This window comes from Bos indicus x Bos taurus, chromosome 8 (genome assembly GCF_003369695.1).
Source record: "Bos indicus x Bos taurus breed Angus x Brahman F1 hybrid chromosome 8, Bos_hybrid_MaternalHap_v2.0, whole genome shotgun sequence".
In the NCBI taxonomy this organism is placed as follows: Eukaryota; Metazoa; Chordata; class Mammalia; order Artiodactyla; family Bovidae; genus Bos; species Bos indicus x Bos taurus.
In genome coordinates, this window is record NC_040083.1 from 48,030,726 (window position 1) to 48,053,104 (window position 22,379).

The following is a 22,379-nucleotide window of genomic DNA, read 5'->3' on the forward strand; positions in this document are numbered from 1 at the left end:
AATCATAAAAGCCAAATGTAGATTCTCATATCAGCTTCTGGTTCTTCCTAAGAAAATGGTGTATAACTGTTTTAGTAACTGGAATCAGTTTGGTCCATCATGAGACTTATTTAGTCGCTTTATTTTCAAGGTGACTCTTGCCCACCACTGGATTGGATGGCCACTTTTTGCCGTGCGTCAGAGAACTGTTAAGTCTTTGCCTATGTTCTTATTCTAAATGAGTCTACATCAGTTGTTTTCTATAGAAAACATTTAAAAAATGTCACATATAAAAATGCCCTACTCCTGCAGTCTGCCTGATGAAGTTTTTTTTTCTCTTCTTTTTTAGAATGAATTTGTTCCTATTTGAATCCTGAGCTGAAAATATTTTCTCCACTGCTCAAAAGTGTGGACACTAAGATCGCTGTATCATGCCAGTAACCATACCCTCTGTCAAAAAAAAAAAAAGCAATTGAGATGTGATATTGGGTAGTGGTCCCCAGACCTGGGTGTACATTAGAATCTCCTGTGATGTGTGTTAAAGTACTGATCCTCCAGTCTACTAGGCAAAGTTCTACAGAGTTGATACCAGCTAATTTGGGGAGCCAGTAGGGAAGGCAGAAATGGCTCTGCAGGCCAGGGTCCATTTACGCTGTCAGTTGTCATTACAGTATGATTAGCATAGCTAGGAGGATGCACTCGCCCTGCTGGACAGCCTGGTACTACTAGCCCTCAGGCACAGAGCTGTTTAAACTTCAGATGTGGAGACAAGCTAGCCATATTTGAAAAAATTCTATTGTAAGGGGCAAATACGGGTGACATTTAGGATCCATGGGGAAACAGGAGGACAGATTAAATCTTGTGCTATGTGAAAGATGTGGGAGAAACAAACTATTGGCAGGAGTCCCTGAATCCTGACGGAATGGCTTGTGGCCATGTAACCCATTTGGGTAGCAGCACTTAGCCTTTGGGAGGTAGCTGAAGGAGGGAAGAAGTGGGAGGGATACTGAAAGGCAAATGCAGCCTTTCCTGGGCAGGGGTCAGTGTTCAAGCTGCTAAAGGCAACCCCATAATCTCCGTTCCCCATCTCTCCTACCCTCCTCAAGTCCTGGGTCTAGAGTATGTGATCTACTCACTTGCTCAGCATTCTTAGGTCTTGCAAATAGGCTTGTGAAAAAAGGTTACCTTCACCCACCCCTTAAATGTCTCCTTATTTTGTTTTTCGGTGGGTGGAAGTCTCTCTTTTCATGTAGCTTCAGATTACATAGCATTCTGAGATATCCAATTTTGGTTCTATCAGATGAAAGGAAAAGTGATTGTGAGGCTCCATTCTAATTATAACTTTGTCACTAACTGGCTCCATGACTCCAGTAAATTACTTCAACTGCCTGGCCTGTAATTTCTCCTTATGTAAAATAACAGAGTTGATCTAGATCAGTAGTTCTCATCATGTAGTCCCAGGACAAGCAGCATCAGCATCACCTGGGAACTTGTTAGAAGTGCAAATTCTTGGGCATCACCTCAGACACACTGAAATACACTTGGGATGGGGTCCAGCAATCTGTGTTTTAGCAAGGCCTCCAGGGGATTCTGATGTTCGGCAAAATTTTGAGAACCAGTCATCTATATCAGTAGTTCTCAGTCATGGCTGTGCATTAAAATCACCTAGGCAGCTTTTGTAACCTACCAGTCCTGAACTTTACCCACCAAAGAATCTGATTTAAATGATTTCTGGTGGGACCCAGACATTGTGATGTGGTTCTGATGGACATCTAGGTGCTGTCTGTTACCACTGAAAGTTACTATTTCCAAATGTAAATGTGGGCATCCAGACCCACAGCCTTCTTAGGCCACTAGGTGTCGCTATAATAGAAAGGCATTTTCAAAACTCTGCTCCTGGATGGGCACAGAGGAGGAAAATGCATTTTTTAACTTCTGGTAACAGGTAATTCTGTGATGTAGTGGTAAAGAATCTGCCTGCCAGTGCAGGAGATGCAGGAGTTTGATCCTGAGGTCAGGAAGATACCCTGGTGTAGGAAATGACAACCCACTCCTGTATTCTTCCCTGGAAAATCCCATGGGCAGAGGAGCCTGGCAGGCTGCAGTCTATGGGGCTGCAAAGAGTCAGGCGCTACTGAGCACACACACACACGCTTTATTAAATATTCATCTGCAATTTGTTCAATTTTATTCAAAGGAAAGCCCATCAATGATAGAATGAATTGTAGTATATGCTTACAATAGAATGCTGCTGCTGCTGCTACTGCTAAGTTGCTTCAGTCGTGTCCGACTCTGTGCGACCCCATAGACAGCAGCCCACCAGGCTCCCCTGTCCCTGGAATTCTCCAGGCAAGAACACTGGAATGGGTTGCCATTTCCTTCTCCAGGGGATCTTCCCGACCCAGGGATCGAACCCAGGTCTCCTGCATTGTGGGCAAACACTTTAACCTCTGAGCCACCAGGGAAGCCCCAAGCTTCAGAGTACAGTATATCAATCTCTGTGACTCCAAGTTAAGAAGGTCATGGCATGATCTCTGTATATTTAAAACTCTTGTTTGTTTTGAATATTTGTATGTGACCAGGGTGCCATTGTGCAGCAATATACTTGGGTAATTGATTCTCTTAGGGAGGGCAACCCTCTGCTATCTCTTCCTTGTTCTTCAAATCTTGTAATGAATCTAAGAAATGAAACTGCCTGTTCTTTATTATCTGCAGAAAGAGACCTCATCACCTTTCCTGTGAGTGTGAGGAGGTCAAATGCATCCTAACAAATCGAGGAGAGATCAGAAGAATCAATCTATAGCAGAGACAAACAAATCTTTGCAAATTGTACTAAGCCATTCAGTGTCAAAATAAGGCATATTAGAAGGGCATTTAAGGGAAGAAAAATGTGTTGGGGAAATGAAAACCAGAGTCACTTAGCAGAATGCACAAAAACCCATTGGAAGGGAGCCTTATCATAATAGATGGGAAATTACCATCCATTACTCAGCTATCACTTTAAAGCCACACGCTGAGTGATATGATTTCATCTTAAGCCCTGCTAATCAAAAGCAGAGGCTGGACTGGCTGCCGCCTACCTATGAAATCACTCAAGGAGAGCTGAAATCATTCAAGGAGAGCTGAAATCTTTATTCAGCTGGGACTACATTAAATGCTGTCAGAGTTTTCCCTGAGTCAGTCATTTTGAAATGCTGTGCTCTGTTTCATTATGCTCCAGTCACTTTGATGTCCTTCCATTGGAATTGGGCAGAATACATAGGGCAGATTTTTTCTTCAGATAATTTGTTTTTATCATGCCTTATAAATGGATCTGTGGACATGTTATGGCACAGCTCTGAACATTGAAGTACTGTCATTCATTCACTCATGCTAAACTGTCCCAGGTGCTATGGGAGAATCCATGAAAGGGTAAGACAGTTTCTGCCCCAGGTAGTTTAGCATATTAAAAAGCAGAGACATTACTTTGTCAACAAAGGTCCATCTAGTCGAGGCTATGGTTTTTCCAGTGGTCATGTATGGATGTGAGAGTTGGACTATAAAGAAAGCTGAGCGCCGAAGAATTGATGCTTTTGAACTGTGGTGTTGGAGAAGACTCTTGAGAGTCCCTTGGACTGCAAGGAAATCCAACTAGTCTATCCTAAAGGAGATCAGTTCTGGGTGTTCATTGGAAGGACTGATGTTGAAGCTGAAACTCTAATACTTTGGCCACCTGATGCGAAGAGCTGACTCATTTGAAAAGATCCTGATGCTGGGAAAGATTGAGGGCAGGAGGAAAAGGGGATGACAGAGGATGAGATGGTTGGATGGCATCACTGACTCAATGGACATGGGTTTGGGTGAACTCCGGGAGTTGGTGATGGACAGGGAGGCCTGGCGTGCTGCAGTTCATGGGGTCACAAAGTCAGACACAACTGGTGACTGAACTGAACATAAAAACACAAAAGTTAAGTTTTAAAAACCACGAGGTATCTTCCCTTTGTTCCCCTAGGTTACTGTATTCTGCTGCCCCTGCACTGTGATCTGGGAGCCTGACCTTAAGGGTTGTGCATGAATGTCCTTACCCTTGGCCTTCCTATTAGATTCCTTCCATGTGTATCCTTGAAAGAAGAGTTCAGATTATTCCCCTGATTTCTTCCCTTTGGAGTTTCCATGGGCAGGCTGAGAAAAAGCAGAGAGAGGATCTGATGGTTCTCTGTGTGTAGACGTCTCTGCCTTCCAGTTTTCTGCATTCCAGTTCTGGAAAGACATTCTCATATCTCCTTCAGGTCTAGGGTGGTAACGATGCCATGCTGTTCCTAGCCTCAGGGCACAATCTGTGCTCTGTAGGTTCCCTATACTCAGCTCATATCCTTATAAATAGTCTCTTAAAAACTCTCTTTAAATTATCCAATTTTAGTGAGTCATCTATTTTTTTCTGGAATCTTGACTGACATAAAAATTGCTCTCTTAAGTAACCCTGCTTCTGCTGCTAAGTCGCTTCAGTCGTATCTGACTCTGTGCGATCCCATAGACGGCAGCCCACCAGGCTCCGCCATCCCTGGGATTCCCCAGGCAAGAGTGCTGGAGTGGGTTGCCATTTCCTTCTCCAATGCATGAAAGTGAAAAGTGAAAATGAAGTCGCTCAGTCATGTCCAACTCTTAGCGACCTCATGGACTGCAGCCTACCAGGCTCCTCCGTCCATGGGATTTTCCAGGCAAGAGTACTGGAGTGGGTGGCCATTGCCTTCTCCAATAAGTAGCCCTAGTGTCTAGGAAATAAACACTCAGAATGGGTTCTGGGTCTGGATTGCACATCTATTTGAAGAAATAGAGATACTGTATTTGTCAATGGCAAATGGGAAATATAATTCCATATTAAGGCAGCATCAAGATTATTCAGATTATCACTGTGTGGACATGAGATGAAGGACAGGAAGAGAACAAGGCATTGGGAGATCAAGTAGCTGTTGCATTCAGTCACTACAGCGATCAATTCAGTTCAGTTGCTCAGTTGTGTCCAACTCTTTGTGACCCTGTGGACTGCAGTATGCCAGGCTTCCTGTCCATTACCAACTCCCACAGCTTGCTCAAATTCATGTCCATCAAGACGGTAGTGCTATCTATCCAATCATCTCATCCTCTGTCGGCCCCTTCTCCTTCTGCCTTCAATCTTTCCCAGCATCAGGGTCTTTTCTGATGAGTTTGTTCTTAGCATTCGAAGGCCAAAGTATTGGAAGGCCAAAGTATTGGAGCTTCAGATTCAGCCTCAGTCCTTCCAATGAATATTCAGGACTGGATGAAGCACAAACTGGAATCAAGATTGCCAGGGGAAATATCAGTAACCTGAGATACACATTCCTTTCCAAGGCCCCTAGGCCTTTCATTGTGGCCTTTTTACAAGTGGTTGACCAGATTTCCCAGCACCACTTGTTAAAGAGATTGTCTTTAATCCATTGTATATTCTTGCCTCCTTTGTCAAAGATAAGGTGTCCATAGGTGCGTGGATTTATCTCTGGGCTTTCTATTTTGTTCCATTGATCTATATTTCTGTCTTTGTGCCAGTACCATACTGTCTTGATAACTGTGGCTTTGTAGTAGAGCCTGAAGTCAGGTAGGTTGATTCCTCCAGTTCCATTCTTCTTTCTCAGGATCGCTTTGGCTATTCGAGGTTTTTTGTATTTCCATACAAATTGTGAAATTATTTGTTCTAGCTCTGTGAAGAATACTGTTGGTAGCTTGATAGGGATTGCATTGAATCTATAAATTGCTTTGGGTAGTATACTCATTTTCACTATATTGATTCTTCCAATCCATGAACATGGTATATTTCTCCATCTATTAGTGTCCTCTTTGATTTCTTTCACCAGTGTTTTATAGTTTTCTATATATAGGTCTTTAGTTTCTTTAGGTAGATATATTCCTAAGTATTTTATTCTTTCCGTTGCAATGGTGAATGGAATTGTTTCCTTAATTTCTCTCTCTGTTTTCTCATTATTAGTGTATAGGAATGCAAGGGATTTCTGTGTGTTGATTTTATATCCTGCAACTTTACTATAGTCATTGATTAGTTCTAGTAATTTTCTGGTGGAGTCTTTAGGGTTTTCTATGTAGAGGATCATGTCATCTGCAAATAGTGAGAGTTTTACTTCTTCTTTTCCAATTTGGATTCCTTTTATTTCTTTTTCTGCTCTGATTGCTGTGGCCAAAACTTCCAAAACTATGTTGAATGGTAATGGTGAAAGTGGGCACCCTTGTCTTGTTCCTGACTTTAGAGGAAATGCTTTCAATTTTTCACCATTGAGGATAATGTTTGCTGTGGGTTTGTCATATATAGCTTTTATTATGTTGAGGTATGTTCCTTCTATTCAGGTTTCAAATCAAATATCCCTTCTTCAGAGAGGTCTTCCCTGACCTCCTTATCTGAAGTATTCTTCCCTGCTGCTGCTGCTGCTGCTAAATCACATCAGTCGTGTCTGACTCTGTGTGACCCCATAGACGGCAGCCCACCAAGCTCCCCCGTCCCTGGGATTCTCCAGGCAAGAACACTGGAGTGGGGTGTCACTTCCTTCTCCAATGCATGAAAGTGAAAACAAAGTGAAGTTGCTCAGTTGTGTCTGACTCTTAGCGACCCCACGAACTGCAGCCCACCAGGCTCTTCCATCCATGGGATTTTCCAGGCAAGAGTACTGGAGTGGGGTGCCATTGCCTTCTCCAATTCTTCCCTAGAAACTACATTTCCTCATCCTGTTTTTTTCTTTTCCTAGCATTTTTCAAAATCTGTGATTTTCTCAGTTACTGACATTCTCATTGACTGTTGTCTCCCTAGGCTCCATGAGGGCAGGCAGACAGTTTGGTTCCCCAGTGGACCCCAAGCCCGTCGAATAGGGTCTGCATATGGTGGGCCCTCCATAAATATGAAATGAAAGAAATGGATGAACTCAAAGACATGCCATTATCCTTTTGCAAATTAAATGGCAAAAATTATGAGAAAGATATGGCATACAATGCATGTTTTAACATAAAACATCTTTAAAGAGATTACTGTGATGGAACTTCCCTGCTGGTCCAGTGGTTAGGTCTCTGCGATTCCACTGCAGAACACAGATTTGACCCCTGATTGGGGAACTAAGATCTCGCAAGCCACATGACATGGCCAAAAAAAAAAAAGAGAGAGAGATTACTGCAGTAATCCCAGGGTCTATGGCAGGAAATAGTTTCCCTTAGGCCACTAGAGGAAATGGATACTTAAGCCACTGAGTCTCATTAGATTATGGACAACAATAATTCATCATGAATGTTCACCTTTGACTGTCTTGACCCACCAGGGCTCTGTTTTATATGTGCTACTGTTGCTTTATTTTTCATTACCATGAAATAGATTTAAGTAAATTGTTAATAATTTCCTGCCTTAAAAAGTAAAACAGACAGAATCCATTTCATTCATTTATTTGTGATTAGAAGTAGAAGGTTCTGGGGTTTGTAGGCAGAGGCACAAGAATCTTAAAGAGTTTTTGAAAAAACTCTAAAAATATTTTTTAAACTTAGTAAAGAGTTTTTTAACTGGATGCATTTTTAGAGGTCACCTGGTTTAACCTATTTTCCTGGAAGACTTAATAGTAATGTGGAAAGACACTGGTTTATAGACTGACACTTAAGAGCATGTGTGACCTTCAACTGACTATTTAATCTCATGGAGCCCACTTGCCTCAACTGTAGAGAAGAATCAAATTTAGGGACTGTTAGTGGTTAAATCTGGAGAAGGCAATGGCAACCCACTCTAGTATTCTTGCCTGGAGAATCCCAGGGACAGAGGAGCCTGTTGGGTACCGTCTATGGGGGTCACACAGAGTCGGACACGACTGATGTGACTTAGCAGCAGCAGCAGTGCTTAAATCGGAGAAGGCAACGGCACCCCACTCCAGTACTCTTGCCTGGAAAATCCCATGGACAGAGGATCCTGGTAGGCTGCAGTTTGTGGGGTCACGAAGAGTCAGACACGACTGAGCAACTTTACTTTCACTTTTTACTTTCACGCATTGGAGAAGGAAATGGCAGCCCACTCTAGTGTTCTTGCTTGGGGAATCCCAGGGACAGGGAGCCTGGTGGGCTGCCGTCTATGGGATCGCACAGCGTCTGACACAAGTGAAGTGACTTAGCAGCAGCAGCAGTGGTGAAATGAGACAACTTACAAAGTGCCTAGCACATCAAAGGGCCCTAATAAGTGATAACTATCAACAGTATTTACAGATGAGAAAACTAAGAAATGAAAAACTGTGAACTAAAATATAACTGTTATATTAATATCAAATCTGGCATTAAAAAAGAGTGTTCTCCAGCTGGTTTTTCTCAAACACGCTTTCCATACAGTCACCTGGGAAGATTCAGAAAATTCTGATGTTGAGGCTCCACCCTAGACCAGTGAGGTCAGAATCTCTGGAATTGGAACCCCAGGATCAGTATCTTTTTCTTTTTTAAAAAAGCTCCACAGATCATTCCAACATGTGGCCATGTTTGTTGCATTTATTAAAAGCACAAATTTCTGGACTTGATACCAAGTACACTATATTAATTTGTGAGGGCTGCCATGACAAATACCACAAGTGGGTGACTTAAGCAAGAGAAATTTCTCACAGTTCTGAAGCTGGAAGTCCCAAATCAAAGTGTGGGGTCAGCTGGGCTGGTTTCTTCTGAGGCTCTGAGGGAAGATCCTATTCCAAGCATCTCTCCTTGGCTTTTTTTTTTTAAGTTTATTTATTTGGTTGCAGTGAGTGGGATCTAGTTCCCTGACCAGGGATAGAACCCAGGTCCCCTGCATTGGGAGTGAGGAGTCTTAGCCACTGGACTGCCAGGGAAGTCCCCTCCTTGGCTTGTTGATGGCTATTGTCTCTCTGTCTTTGCATCATCTTCCCTCCATGGGAGTCTCTGTGTCCTAATTTTCCCTTTTTACAAGGACACCAGTCATATTGGATTAGGGCTCACCTTAGTGACCTTATTTTTACTTGATTACCTTTGTAAAGACTCTATCTTCAAATAAAGTCACCTTCTGAGGGACTTAGGGATTAGAATGTCAACATATGAATTTTAAGGGCACAGTTCAATCCATAACATTCCCTAAATCAGAATCTCCAGAGAAAAGGCCTGAAAAACCTAACACTTAGCAAGCACAGCAGAAAGGTCTGGGAACACGATCTAAGGCAGAAATAAAAATGAAAATAACAGCAAAGGCCAGACAGGCCAAGGACTGGTGGAAACTTCAGCTCCTGTAGAGCAGAAAACTGAGATGCTGCAGTGTGGTCATTCAGGAATGAGGGACCCAAGGTGCTTGTCCTTACTGTTTTGTTTTCCAAGATGTTGAAAATTTGGATTTTTCTTTAAGTTTTCAGTAAGTGTTCTGCAGACCAAACAAAATATATCTGTAAGCCTGATTCAGCTGATATTTTACATAGCTTTGGGTTAGAAAATCATTGAGTTTTTACACTGGACTCAAAAACCATTGCTGGCTACTGCTCAGTGGCTGGAAAAGGAGGGGAGAGGAGGGCAGGCGTCATGGGGAGAAGCAAGAAAGAGAAGACAGTTTGGCCCAGGTAGTCTACCATGACTGCTGCAGGTGAATCCCTTAATTAATTAATTCAGCTGTTCAGTTGCCTTTGGAGAGTTTTCAGGGTATTAGCAACCAAGTTGTGCTTTAAGTCATGACTGAGTTTCAAGTCTCTCCTGGGGGACTGCTCTTTTCTTTGGCCTGCTATGGGTTTCTCTACTTTTATTACGCTAAGAACTCCCACTGTTTTAGTCTGATGGCTTGTGTCCCCTTTTTGCTGTTGCTTCTGGAGCTATTAGGAATTCATTCTTTTAAAAATATTTTTTTTTCTGTCATTACAATGGGATTTAAACCAACGGTGAGTGAGTACATGTTCTCATTCCATCATCTTTGAAAAAAATATGAAATACAAAGACAAGTGTAATAAATCCCAGAGCCATTTAATACATAAAATGTTTACAGGCTACACCCATGTTTCCCTTCCCTGAGAAGGATCCACTATTCTGAATTCATGTTCTGTCATTCCCATGCACTTCTTTTTAATTTTCCCATATGTCTGTGTATTCCTAAACCACACACATGTGCACACATGTGTTTGCATACTTTATATACATATACATGTATGTGCATATCTTTTTTGCCTGGTTTTATACTTTATAGAAATGGTATCATATTGCACACTTTTTTTTTTTTTTTTGGCTGTGCCAGGTAGCTTGTGTGGTCTTATTTCCCCGATCAAGGACTGAACCCAGGCCCTCGGCAGTGGAAGCCCAGAGTCCTAACCACTGGACTGCTGGGCAATTCTCACATCTTTTTATAATCTATTGTTTTTACTCTGGTTTGTTCCTTTTCACTGCTCTCAAGAGTATTTCATTTTATAAGATTTCCACAGTATAGTACTTGAAAACTTTTCAACCTGGGGAACTTCTTCAACCTGGTATTTTTTGGCTTGAATTCTGTTTTGCATTACTATAGCTACAAAAGCTTTTATTTTGGTTAGTGCCATATATTTCAGTTCTTTTACTACTAGTTTTTCCAGTTTGACAATCTCAGTCTTTTAACTGGTAAATTAAGTTAATTTTTTGTGTGTGACTCCTGATGTACCTAGATTTATTTCTGAGTTATCTTTTGCTGTCTCATCCTGCTGTTTCCCATATTCCTTCCTTTTTTCTACTACTGCTTTTCTTTCTGACCCTTTAGAGCTGGAACCCAACAAGGGTCTTCCTGCCCAGTGTGGTTGGAGCCAGTAGAATGAGACCAAGCTTGGTTCAGAAGCAAGGGAAAGTTTTATTCCTCTGTCAAAGAATGGACACACGTTAGAGTACTTGCTCTCCTGAGTAGCTGTGGGTGGGGCTACTTTATAGGGTTCTTGTCCCTCAGGAGGGGAGGGGAGGGGGTGGAATTCTTACAGATTGGGTGCAGCTGTGCTGCTCAGGATCCAGCTCCAGGCCCAGCGTCTCTGCACACGGCCCGTTGCTGCCATCTTGGGTTCAGGCCTCCTGCCCCTATGAGGAAGCATAGACCCAGCCATTTCTCACTGGGAGTGTTGGTTGCAGGGCTTCTGGACGCAGCATCCTACAAGCAAGTGAATGCCAAGCATAAAGGAAAAGAAAAAAAAAAAGGTTAGACTTTACTTTATTATCCAGAATGGGCTTTGTTGGTGATACTTCCTTCAGAATTTACTTTCACTTTGACTTTGTTTCGTCTGTTTTGAATTTTATGCACTCATTTCTTTTTCTTTAGTGAATAACTTTACTTATTTTGTCAGTCAGTCAGAAATGCATAAAAAATACTGTAACATCTTGCTACAGAAAATGTGGTCCATGAAGCAATAGCTTTGGTATCACTTGAGTGCCTGTTAGAAATGCAGACTCTTAGGCCTAGCCCAGAACTGCTGAGTCAGAATCTGCATGTGAACAAGACCCCAGTTGATTCATGAGCATGTTAAAGTGTGAGAAGCACTAGTTTAGTGAGAAAACATCTTTTATGTTTAACAAATACTAACCTTTTGCCATAATTGCTTCATATATTTATTTTTTCTTTACATATTTAAAAGTAAATTGCAAAAAGACTTGCTTTTTATTTTTTATTTTATTTTATTTTTTTAAGACTTGCTTTTTAAATAGTTTAATGGGGGTCTCTTAAAAATAAGAGCCATTTGTACATGTTTACAATGTTATCATCAAAACTTAATGATATTAACTATAATTCTCTAATATGACAGTACTAAATTTGTATTCAGATTTCTCCAGCTGTTTCCAAAAGAGCTTTTGCACTTACTTAGCTTGTACTAGGCGGAGAAGGCAATGGCACCCCACTCCAGTACTCTTGCCTGGAAAATCCCAAGGATGGAGGAGGCTGGTAGGCTGCAGTCCATGGGGTCGCTAAGAGTCAGGCACGACTCAGCGACTTCCCTTTCACTTTTCACTTTCATGCATTGGAGAAGGAAATGGCAACCCACTCCAGTGTTCTTGCCTGGAGAATCCCAGGGACGGGGGAGCCTGGTGGGCTGCCATCTACGGGATCACACAGAGTCGGACACGACTGAAGCGACTTAGTAGCAGCAGCAGTGTGTACAAGGATCAAATCTTGGTCTCTCTGTAGCTTTTGGTCATTATGGTTTGTGTCTCTTAAGTGTGTCTGAATCTAGACTACTCCTCTCCTCCCTCCCACACTCACCTTTTCTTTTTATGACATTGTCTAGTTAAAGACAGGTCAGTTGTCTTGTAGAATGTCCCCAGTTCTAGGTTTGACTGCTTCCTTGTAGTCATGTTTAACTCGTTCTTCTAGTCCCTGTATTTCTTGTAAATTACAAGAGCCAAAGGCTTGATTAGATTCAGGTTAAGCATTTTTGGCAAGACTATACATCACAGACAGTAAATATTGTTTACTTCCCATTGCATCATGTCAAGTTGCACATAATGTCTCATTCCATTAAAATAGTGACGAGAATATTTATCATTTGGTTCAGATGGGGTAAGCCTAATGCCTTCAACATAGTGTTTGGTTTTTCCTCTTGTGACTCACAAATGACCCATGAAATATTTACTTTGCAAATATTTCATTCTCTATCGATTTTTTAATGTTGTTTCACTGTTCATTGGTAATCTTTGCTGGATCCTTTTTTTTTTTTTTTTTTTTTTAGTTAGGGGCTGCAAAATGGTCACTTTCTAATTTTTTATTTCTTTTATATTTACTAGCTGAAATTCTTTGATAAGGAAGAGGTTTCTTTTTAGCTAGGGCTATTGGGTTACTCTTAAGTGCAGTTCTTTTTTTTTTTTTAATTTTAATTGGAGGCTAATTACTTTACAGTATTGTAGTGGTTTTTGCCATACATTCACATGAATCAGCCATGGGTGTACATGTGTTCCCCATCCTGAACCCCTCTCCCTCCTCCCTCCCCATCCCATCCCTCAAGGTCATCCCAGTGCACCAGCCCTGAGCACCCTGTCTCATGCATCGAACCTGGACTGGTGATCTGTTTCACATATGATAATATACATGTTTCAATGCTATTCTCTCAAATCATCCCACCCTCACCTTCTCCCACAGAGTCTAAAAGTCTGTTCTTTACATCTGTGTCTCTTTTGCTGTCTCACATACAGAGTCATTGTTACTATCTTTCTAAATTCCATATATATGCGTTAGTATACTGTATTGGTGTTTTTCTTTCTGACTTACTTCACTCTGTATAATAGGCTCCAGTTTCATCCCCCTCATTAGAATTGATTCGAATGCATTCTTTTTAATAGCTAAGTAATATTCCATCGTGTATATGTACCACAGCTTTCTTATCCATTTGTCTGCTGATGGACATCTAGGTTGCTTCCATGTCCTGGGTGTTGTAAACAGTGCTGCGATGAATTAAGTGCAGTTCTTACTTCAAAGATGGTATAAAGTTTTAATTATTAACTGTTAACCCTTATAATCTTAATATGCATATTTAACAAAATCTAAGTTAATCCATGTCCCCCTCCAATTTAAGGATCTTGGCATTTTTCTTACACATTATTTTTGTCAAGGTTTTAATTCTATCTTCTTTTATTTCCATTCCCCCACCCCCATAGTAGACTTTATTTTTACTGACTTATATAGTCAATCTCTATGTGTTTATATTTAGCAGGATCCTAGCCTGTTTCTTTTTTTTTTTTAATTTTAATATTTTTAATTTAAGGACAATTGCTTTACAGTATTGCATTGGTTTCTACCAAACATCAACATGAACCAGCCATAGGTTTACCCATGTCCCCTCCCACTTGTACATCCCTCCCACTTCCCTCCCCTTAGCCTGTTTATCCTCTCCTTTCTATCTTCAGGAATGTCTTAACGTTTCTCTAGTCTTTTGGTGGTAAGCAATCCAAATCTTTTCTAAAAAGGAAAAGAGATTTACTGAATATGTGGTTCTAGGTTGACTATTGCTGTCCTTAGTCCCCTTGGTCCATTCTGAATTGCTGGTCACCACTCTGCCTCTCAGTTCTGTGACTTCCTTTGGTGGGGTCCCTGTTTTTTGTATTCCATATTGCCTTCCTTTGTTGTTATAACTCCTTTACTGAAACGCATATTATAGTAGCTTCTTAAGAAAGGACACTTGAGCTAAATTTTTGGTGCCCTTGCTTGTATGAAAGTGTCTTTATCTTCACACTTGGCTTCCCTGGTAGCTCAGTTGGAAAAGAATCTGCCTGCAGTGCAGGAGACCTAGGTTTGATCCCTGGGTCAGGAAGATCCCCTGGAGAAGGAAATGGCAAACTAGTCCAGTATTCTTGCCTGGAAAATCCCATGGACAGAGGAGCCTGGCTGGCGACAGTCCACTGGATCCCAAGAGTTGGACACGACTTAGTGACTAAACAATGCCCATCACCACCACAAAATTTGGCCGGCATTGTTTGTTAAATATTTGGAAGTAATTTTCCTAATACCTTTGGTGTTGCTTTTCAGAATCAAATATCGTTTTGATTCCCCATCCTTTGTTTGTGACTTGTTTTTTCCTGTTCTACTTCCTATATTTTGCCTGTTTCCTCTGGATTCCCATTTCTGTGTTTGATTTAGGCCTCTATTTTTCCTTTTCCAGTCCTGTGGCCACTGCTGAGTTTTCCAAATTTGCTGGCATATTGAGTGCAGCACTTTCACAGCATCATCTTTTAGGATTTGAAAAATAGCTTTTAGGATTTGAACTAGCTGGAAAAGGTCAGTTTTCATTCCAGTCCCAAAGAAAGGCAGTGCCAAAGAATGCTCAAACTACTGCACAACCACACTCATCTCACATGCTAGTAAAGTAATGCTCAAAAATTCTCCAAGCCAGGCTTCAACAGTACCTGAACCATGAAACTTCCAGATGTTCAAGCTGGATTTAGAAAAGGCAGAGGAACCAGAAATCAAATTGCCAACATCTGCTGGATCATCAAAAAAGCAAAACAGTTCCAGAAAAACATCTACTTTTGCTTTATTGACTATGTGAAAGCCTTTGACTGTGTGGACCACAGCAAACTCTGGAAAATTCTACAAGAGATGGGAATACCAGACCGCTTGACCTGCCACTTGAGAAATCAGTATGCAGGTCAGGAAACAACAGTTAGAACTGGACGTGGAACAACAGACTGGTTTCAAATCGGGAAAGGAGTACATCAAGGTTGTATGTTGTCACCCTGCTTATTTAACCTATATGCAGAGTACATCATGAGAAATGCTGGGTTGGATGAAGCACAAGCTGGAATCAAGATTGCCAGGAGAAATATCAATAACCTCAGAAATATCAATAACCTCAGAAATATCAGTAACCTCAGACACTACCCTTATGGCAGAAAGCAAAGAAGAACTAAAGAGCTTCTTGATGAAAGTGAAATAGGAGAGTGAAAAATTTGGCTTGAGGCTCAACATTCAGAAAACTAAGATCATGGCATCTGGTCCCATCACTTCATGGCAAATATATGGGGAGACAGTGGAAACAGTGACAGATATTATTTTTGGGGTCCCCAAAATCACTGCAGATGGTGACTGCAGCCGTGAAATTAAAAGATGCTTGCTCCTTGGAAGAAAATTTATAACCAACCTAGACAGCACATTAAAAAGCAGAGACATTAGTTTGCCAACAAATGTCTGTCTAGTCAAAGCTAGGAGAAGGCAATGGCACCCCACTCCAGTAGTCTTGCCTGGAAAATCCCATGGACGGAGCAGCCTGGTGGGCTGCAGTCCATGGGGTAGCTAAGAGTTGGATACAACTGAGTGACTTCACTTTCCCTTTTCACTTTCATGCATTGGAGAAGGAAATGGCAACCCACTCCAGTGTTCTTGCCTGGACTTGTTCTCAGTGTTCTTGAGAATCCCAGGGACAGGGGAGCCTGGTGGGCTGCCGTTTATGGGTTGCACAGGGTTGGACACGACTGAAGTGACTTAGCCACAGTCAAAGCTATGTTTTTTCCAGTAGTCATGTATGGATGTGAGAGTTGGACTATAAAATAAAGCTGAATGACAAAGAATTGATGCTTTTGATCTGTGGTATTGGAGAAGACTCTTGAGAGTCCCTTGGACTGCAAGGAGATCCAACCAGTCCATCCTCAAGGAAATCAGTCCTGAATATTCATTGGAAGGACTGATGCTGAAGCTGAAACTCCAAAACTTTGGCCACCTGATGCAAAGAACTGATTCCTTCTAAAAGACCCTGATGCTGGGAAATATTGAAGGCAGGAGGAGAAGTGGACAACAGAGGATGAGATGGTTGGATGGCATCACCAACTCAATGGACATGAGTTTGAGTAAACTCCAGGAGTTGGCGATGGACAGGGAAACCTGGTGTGCTGCAGTCCATTGGGTCGCAGAGTCAGACACGACTGAACAACTGAACTGAACTGAACTGTTTATTTTTTTATTTAGTTAGATTTGGATGCATTGGGTCTTCATTGCTGCTCATGGGCTTTCTCTAGTTGTGGTGAGTGGGGGCTACTCTTTGATGTGGAGCACAGGCTCTAGGAGTGTGAGTTTCAGTAGTTGTGGCTCACAGGCTTTATTGCTCTGAGGCATGTGGAATCTTCCCATACCAGGGATCAATCTGTGTCCCCTGCATTGGCAGGTGGATTCTTTATCTACTGTGCCTCCGGGGAAGTCCTCTAATTCTTGATTATTGTCTTTCTTTTAACTTGGGAGGAGAAAAGTCCAAGCAATCTTGATTTTTTAATAAGGTGACTATGCTTTCTGGGGTGAGTATAAATTTAAGCATATTTTTGTGGGAGGCTTTTTATAGTATTGATTGTAAGGGGATATATTTCTTTGTCATAAGTCTTGGAGGAGCCAACATTTTGCCCATACATACTTTCAGGCAAGCACTAGACTATGAATTAGGAGGCCTGAGTTATAATTTTTGGTTCTTGCTGGGTGATCATTAGGGTATCACTTACCTCCTCTGAACTTCAGTTTGCTTATGTATAAAATTATGTTCATTTTTCTTACTCTGCCATTATGGAGATCAAACGTGATATACCAATTGTCTTCACTCATAAATTATTAGTCAAAAATTTCTTACATTCCACAAAGATCTGCAAGCATAATACTTGCTCCTCAAGGTTATTTGTGGCTGAGGGTTGGCAAACAGCTGCTGCATTTTAATATCTTGTGATTTCTTTATGTTTCTATGACCTGGTCTAGGAATGAAGGAATTGTTTCAGTTTGAATCTGGATGAGAATCCTGAAGCTATAATCTATTTTATTAAGGCTTTGCACTTTATTTTTAAACCTGGCTTCATGAAGTTGATGTCAGAAACTTGACATCAGAAATGTGACGTTAGTCCATTAATCACCTTGGGTGGACGAGACAGGCGGCCACTGCAAGTATAAAGGAAATACTAATCTAAGAGTGACTAAGGCTAAAAGTAATCCCCTTCGGAACTAGGTTAAGCAGTTTTATTTAGGGCTTAGGTAGTGAATCAGCCTGCGGAAGCTTGGACTTCCAGGGTGAGGGACTTGCAAAGTGTTTTGGGGAAGTGTGTATGTGTAGCTTGGTTGGAAGAGTGATTCATCTTTTTAAAAGACTCTCTCTGCATCTCTCTCTCTTGTGCTCTGTCCTCTTCTTATTTTCTCTTGCTCTCACACTCTCTAAGACTCTCTTTTGCTCTTCATCTTAGACCTGCTTGGACTCCAGTTTCTTCCTGGCATGTCCTTTAAAGATCTAGAGCAAGGGTTTTGCCTGAGACTTGACGGGTCTGGGGAAGGAGAGGACTGGTCCACCCAGGACCACCACCGGGGGAGCTGGACCTGCATCCCTCTAGCACTCTTCTATCCATTACTTTGAAAGTGAAAGTCGCTCAGTCATGTCTCACTCTTTGTGACTCCCTGGACTGCACAGTCCATGGAGTTCTCCAGGCCAAAATACTGGAGTGAGTAGCCATTCCCTTCTCCAGGGGATCTTCCCAACCCAGGGATCGAACGCAGGTCTCCTGCATTGCAGGCGTTTTCTTTACCAGCTGACCCACAAGGGAAGCCCATGTATTACTTTATCTTGGTCTTTATTTGGAACTCAGTGATATCCGCAGAGAAACGTTACTGTCTCTAGATGCTGCAGTCATCTCTTGTCATTCTTTAATTCCTCCTACTCCTGCTTTAGTCTACGTTTTGAAGCCTACTAGGCTTTTGGAAATATTTGCATGCAAGAAAACAGGTGGTTTTACTGGTCCTCTATCTGTAAGAGGCACACAACCACACACAAAAAAATGGATAAGATGGGAAATAAAAGTGGTGAAGTTTAATTTTTGTTCTCAAGAAGATAATAGATGGCATTAAAGGGTAAATAGTCACTGATGAACTTCAAGGAAGAAATTTTTATGCATGTTTTTCTTCAAAAACAACCCACAGTCGTGACAAGCCATGACAACTGAAATACATACTGTTAATTAAGCACAGGTTTCCAAGATAATGATCCAGAAAGAGTACAGAGAGATGGAAGAATAAATCTGTATGTTTATTGAGGTTGTATATGATCTGGAAAGCTGTAGCAATGTGAAAAATGACAAATGATTCCAAGTACATTTGGATAAATACAGCTGGTTAAGAGCAACATCAGAAAGGAAGGTTGTGCTTCTATGGGTGGAGAGATGTTATACGCCATAACTCAGTTCACTTCTGACATTTATGAGGTGCATACCAGGACAGAGCTCAGCTCTAAAAACTGGAGGGAGCTACAAAATAAATGACACTGTTAAGGAAAAAAATAAAAATAAATGGACAGGGACGCCTGGCATGCTGCAGCCCATGGGGTAGCAGAGTCAGACTCAACTGAGTGAATTGAAGGAATAAAGACTTCCTGCTGTTTTATATGTGTCACATTTGATCAGATTAAGGAATTCTTATTTTATATTATGTTATTTTCTCACTGGTTTTGTTCCTGCTAAGGCTGTGCGGTGAAACAGCTTACTGTCTCTACATGGCATGTGCCTCTGCCCTGAGAAAAGGGGCTGGAGAGATGCCAGATCTGTTGGAAAGCTGGAACTCCGAGGGCACGCAGAACTCAAAGCCACAAAATATAAGCCACATTATCTGGTTGGGTTTAGTTCTGGGTTTTTCTGGGGGTTTTGGTTTGGTGTTTACTTTCCTCCTGGGTTTTTAGTATGGTCTCTTTTCAAAGATCTGTCCTTGCTTCACCTGTGCTTCTGAAAACACAGAAAAGGGTCTTTGATCCTTGTGAGCAGTCGTGGAAAGCACACTTTCCAAAGTGTGGTCTCTGGACCAGCAGCATCAGCATCTACCTGGGAACTCATCAGTAGTGTACATTCAGAGGTGCCATCCAGACCTATTGGATCAGGAACTCTGGGGGTTCCTGATGTGATGTGATGTGTGTCTTAAGCCTTCCAGTGGATTCTGAGGCTGGATCCCTGAGAACTGAAGGAGAACAGCTCCCTCTAGAGGTCATATGTTAGAGCAACTATGTGTGTGCTGTGCTGTGCTTGGTCAGTGGTGTCTGACTCTTTGTGACCTGATGGACTGTAACCGGCCAGACTCCTCTCTCCATAGGGATTCTCCAGGCAAGAATACTGGAGTGGGTTGCCATTTCCTCCTCCAGGGGATCTTCCCAACCCAGGGATTGAACCCAGGTCTCCCACATTGCAGGTGATTTCTTTACTATCTGGGCCACCTGGGAAGCAATTATGGGAAAAACTAAATCCAGGGGGAAGTGTGGGGAAAGTCCAAGTTCCCAAGTCCAGCTGTCCCTCCCCACACAAAGAGATTTCTACCACAATCAGCTTTGGAGGCTATGAAAGAAAGTGAAAGTGAAGTCGCTCAGTCATGTCCGACTCTTTGCGACCCCATGGATTGCAGCCTAAGAGGCTCCTCTGTCCATGGGATTTTCGAGGCAAGAGTACTGGAGTGGGTTGCCATTGGAGGTTCTGGGATGATATAATTGATGAGTATTGCTGTTCTCTTTTATAATAGTCCAGGCTCTGATGATGGTTGAATTCTAAAATGAGTATTTACTGTTCTATTTACTTTTTCCAGTTCTGGTCTTCATTTCACTCTTCTATTCAAAAACCTTCAGTGCTTCTCCATTAATTAAACACTGCCCTCTGCCAGGTCTTCAGTGTTTTTGCAGCAGGTCCTGTTTCCTCCCTCATGTCTTTCCTACATGAAAAAGTTTTCTTTCCTATCTTCTGTGCTCTTGTAGTTCTGGCAATGTCAGCACAGTTTGTAACTGTCCCCGCTACAGGCTGAGCTTCTTGAGGCCAGGGACCGCATTCAGTTCCTTTTTATCCCCAGCATTTAGCCCAGTGCCTGGTTCACAGTAGGTGATTGGAAAATGGTTTCAAAATGAATAAATGGAGTAATGTAACTCAAGGTCTAGTTATTTAGGTTGCTGTCCCTGAAGCTTCCTGTCATCTTCCTGCAGTCCCTTTCGATGTGAAATCCCTCCCAGCCGCATCTCTAGCTTCACAAAATTCCACCCATCCTTTAAGATTCACTCATAGTGACTGCTCAGTGAACACGAGAGAGTGAACTGTAGAGCTTGGAATGTTCACTTGATCAGGCAGGGTCATCAGCTGGCAAGTTTACTAAGTTACCCTTAAGTCACTAAGTTCCCAAGGCAAGTGCATCCACAATAAAAATAGCACAAATTTAATGATAACAGTAATCTATAACATTCTTGGGTTATATTAATTGAATTCTTGCTGCTAAGTCACTTCAGTCATGTCCGACTCTGTGTGACCCCATAGACGGCAGCCCACCAGGCTCCCCCATCCCTGGGACTCTCCAGGCAAGAACACTGGAGTGGGTTGCCATTTCCTTCTCCAATGCATGAAAGTGAAAAGTGAAAGGGAAGTCGCTCAGTCGTGTCCGACCCTTAGCGACCCCATGGACTGCAGCCTACCAGGCTCCTCCATCCATGGGATTTTCCAGGCGAGAGTACTGGAGTGGGGGTGCCATTGCCTTCTCCGATAAGCAACCGCTTTTCCCAAAACTTGAGTCTTTGACTCAGGAATCAGCGTTTGTCCCAAGATATACATCACATCCTTCCAAGTGAGGTCATAAAGCAGAGTAACACCTTTAAAAGCTCAGGAAGCCTTTTATATATGTTATTAAATTTTCAAATTAGCCTATGAAGAAAGTATTATTATCTATAAAACAATAAATGAGGCCCAAAGGGACTAAATAATTTGCCTGGTCATATAGCTAGAAATGTCAAAGCCAACATTAAGATCCAAGTCTGGTTAACCCCAAAGCATTCAGTCTTCATCTGGAGCTAAATAGATCACTGACAAAGTATATAGATGTTAGAGATGTTGATGGTATGGAATCATGAATACACAAAGACCATTAAAAACCTGAACTCATGAACCAGTCAATGAATAAATTGATATTTATTGAGCACCAACTGTGGGATGAGCCTTGTTCTAGGAGCAAGAGGATACAGAGGGTGAATAAGTCAGCCAAGATCCCTGCTCTCAGGGAATTTACTTTCCAGTGGGAGGCCCTCTTGGAAGAGATGACATTCAATCAAACTCTGGATGAGTAGGAGTAGCCTATCTGGGAAGACTCTGCTCCAGCCAAAAAGAAGGAAATGCAAAAGCCCCAAGATTAAGGAAACTGGTGGAAGAACCAGCAACCACAAACAGCTGAGGGGAACTGATTGAACTTTCTGGGCACACGTGCTGTAAGGGTAGGAACCAGACCCAGGTTGTGAGTAGCCCAGAATGCGAAGTTAGTAAGCACAGGGAGCCAGTTACCCTACCTGGGAAGGAAAACTGAAGAGGGTCTTTTGTAGCTCTGAATCTTTTCTGTCTTTCCATCTGTGCCACTCACACTATTCACAGTACCTGAAAATGAATCAAATTATGTGTGACTTTGAGGCAAAGGCAAGCATCATCATTAAATAGAATCAACACTAATTAAAAAAAGCCCAATGAAGTACATGACATATTCTAGGAAGAATTTTCTTTTTAGAGGCATCATACTGACTGGGTTCTGCACATCAGACATCTCCCTACTTTGTTGTCATTTAAGAAGAATTGAGCTGCATTTTCATGAATGTTCCAGTGGCAGGATCTGGTTCCCAAGGTCTGTAGAGATACAGTCAGAATCAGAAGGGAGGCCCAAATGAGAGCAAATCTTTTGATGAAGACACACAATTTAAAAGCAATAATAAAACAGACCAAAATTCCATCTGCTCTTTATTATCACTATGCCTTGACAGTTACATACGAGGTTGGTGATGAAGGACGTCTTTTGGGGATGAACAGTTCGCCCCTCCCCTCCACCACATGTTTCTGATTCCAAATCCAGTTTATGGTCCATCTTTGCTCCTTCTTTGGCCCCGCACTTGATGACTTTCTTGTCCCCTGCATCTTGTGATAGGTGCTGTGAGGAGCTTCCTCTCTTTTTTAGGAGGGCTCACAGCACTTCTCTC